Source organism: Chlorocebus sabaeus, chromosome 4 (assembly GCF_047675955.1).
Source record: "Chlorocebus sabaeus isolate Y175 chromosome 4, mChlSab1.0.hap1, whole genome shotgun sequence".
Lineage (NCBI taxonomy): Eukaryota > Metazoa > Chordata > Mammalia > Primates > Cercopithecidae > Chlorocebus > Chlorocebus sabaeus.
The window spans coordinates 14,048,753-14,051,753 of NC_132907.1; the positions used below are offsets into that span (position 1 = coordinate 14,048,753).

At 38.2% G+C, this 3,001-nt stretch overlaps 1 pseudogene; it reads right to left on the reverse strand.

Moving 5' to 3' along the window:
* Positions 1-244: 244 nt before the first annotated feature.
* On the reverse strand, positions 245-745 carry LOC103224074 (small ribosomal subunit protein eS25 pseudogene; annotated as a pseudogene).
* Positions 746-3,001: the final 2,256 nt, after the last annotated feature.

The window sequence follows — 3,001 nt, forward strand, 5'->3', positions numbered from 1 at the left end:
CGGAGGAATTAGGGATGCAAAACAAGGTCTGGATGCCCCTGGGGCCCATGTCCTTAACTATGATGTCATATCGCCTTAGAATACTAAATCAGGCTGGGAGTGCTCAGAAGAATTCAGAGCTTCTGAATTTCAGATTTGTCCACACTTGACTCACCTGTCTTTTCAAAGTGAACGTAGCTTCAGAATTAGGGAACTTGATAGCGTGAACCCCCGGCAAATCAGCAGCAGAGCACAGATGCCTAGATTTTTTTTTTTTTTTTCTGATTTAATAAAGTTTTATTTTTCCAAATGTTCAGTTGGTTGGACCTATTCATGCATCTTCACCAGCAGCTGGAGCATCTCCGCCCTTGGTATTTCTGGTGTAAATTACTTGAGCTCTGTGCTTTGAAACCAGTTTGATAAGTCTTTTACTAAGGAGCTCCTGAAGGGCTGCCCTGGCCAGGGAGCCTCGAATCTTCAGTCTCTCAGAGACCACAGCTGGGATTATAAGTTTATAGTTGGGAACTTCCTTACAGAGTTTGTCGTAGGTAGCTTTGTCAAACAAGACTAAGTTATTGAGCTTGTCCCGAACCTTGCCTTTGGACCACTTCTTCTTTTTGACCTTGCCCCCGGATTTGTTCACTGGGTCTTTGTCTTTCTTGGCCGACTTTCCGGCGTCTTTCTTCTTCTTGTCGTCCTTGGGCGGCATTGCCAAGCTCGGAGAGCAGCAGCGGACACCGCAGCCTTGCTAAGATGTCGGACAAAAAAAAGGGGATGCCTAGATTTTTAATCTAACTCTGCCATTTACTGACAATGTAAATGGCATGGTTTGGCTGTGTCCCCACCCAAATTCCCATATGTTGTGGGAGGAACCCGGTTGGAGGTAACTGAATCATGGGGGAAGTTCTTTCCCATGTTGTTCTCATGATAGTAAGTCTCACGAGATCTGATGGTTACTGTAAGGGGGAGTTTTCCTGCACAAGCTCTTCTCTTGTCTGCCACCATATGAGAGGTGCCTTTCACCTTCTGCCATGATTGTGAAGCCTCCCCAGCCACGTGGAACTGTAAGTCCAATAAACTCCTTTCTTTTGTAAATTGCCCAGTCTTGAGTATGTCTTTATGAGCAGTGTGAACACGGACTAATACAGTAACCTTGCATATCTTATTGACCTTCTCCGAGCCCCTATTTCTATTTCATTAGCATTGGAAGAATAAAATCTTCACTGTCTATGTAATTGTTTTTGAGGAGTAAGCCAAACTGCATATATTATAAAGTACAAAACGATAGTATACATTATGACTATTTTGTGATTTTCTCAAGTATTCTGCTTTTCCATGGAAATAATGAATTGTAATAATGACGGACATCTATTATTGTTGCTGTTATTATTGCTAATCCTACATAAAGCAACGGGATTAACTATCTATTAATTAGGGAGGGAATAAGAAAAAGGAAAAATGTTCCAGGGTTCATGGTCATTTTGGGAAACTTGATAATTTAGTACTGGAATAAGACTTTAGGACTGATCTTGGCAGGATAGCCAAAGGGCTGTGCCACCGTGAAACTTAGAAAGCTCCATTTTCGCCAGGCACAGTAGCTCATGCCTGTAATCCCAGCATTTTGGGAGGCCAAAGCGGGCAGATCACCAGGTCAGGAGATTAAGACTATCCTGGCCAACATAGTGAAACCCCATCTCTACTAAAAACACAAAAATTAGCTGGGCATGGTGGCATTTGTCTGTAATCCCAACTACTCAGGAGGCTGAAGCAGGAGAATCACTTGAACCACGGAATCGGAATCGGAAGTTACAGTGAGCCGAGGTTGTGCCATTGCACTCCAGCCTGGCCACAGAGCAAGACTCCATATCAAAAAAAAAAAAAAAGAAAGAAAGAAAGAAAGAAAAGAAAGAACGCTCCATTTTAAGAAAGGGAAACATTCCACTTCAATTTTCTCATTTGTAAGATTTAAGAGTATATTTTAAACAATGTCTTTCCATCTCCCCTCAAAAAAAGGAAATAAATCTTATTAATGCAGAATATGCATTAGACAATTTGATTCTTTTTCTGTACTTGAATGAATAAAGAACCTATTTTTATAACCATAGAATTGCTTGCAATGGAATGATTATGGGGAAGGTTACATGTAAAACAATTGAAAAAGTAGAAAATAAAATTATTTACAAAGTCAATTAGAAAAATCCATTAATAAAAATATTCCATCAAAGTAATGAGGAGCAGATCTATGGGATTCTTTACCACACTGATGTTCCAAGTGCAATGTTAATATTTTTGTTTTTAAGTCCTAGCATTTCACATGCGTGTATTTTTCTAGGTTTGAGTGCAGTTAAACTCTAGGTCCCAAATACCAGCTATATAGGGACATAACTTGTTGGATTTTCAGTAACTTGTAGAAAAACAGCATGAAATAATTTTTTAAAAATATGCCCAGATCTAAGGTACAGAAGTTCTAGGTTCTAGTACATGTTAGCACTATAAAAGTAACTATAACATACCATGTTTATCAATTTCAATATTATCAGCTTAACAGGAATAACAATATATGCTTGCTTTTCTTCAATTTTACTGTAAAGGTAAAACAGAAGGACTCCATAGTGCTTGGTAAATTTTAAACAACTTATAATTGTACTAATCCCCTTCCCCAAAGTTTCTGCATATATCTTCAATTTTTCATTTTCATAATGTAAATCATTGAAGTTTAAAAAAACAAAAACTCGACTTGTTCTTTTCTGACAGCACTGTGAATGGGATGTGTACTGACAATGAGGTTGCTGAATCAAATGGTTATTTGCTCTCAGTTTTGTTTTTCAGGAACCCATCTACCATACATTACTTGGAAAACCAGTTTTTAAGGCTTTTTAAAGGTGCCCTTAATATCGTTTGATTGTTGCTACTTAGAGGAAACACTTCAGAGAATCCTTTAAAGTGGATTATAATAATGCTAAACATATTTTAAAAATCATTATTAATTCTAATACTCCTTCTGTATGTTTAAGGATGGCCT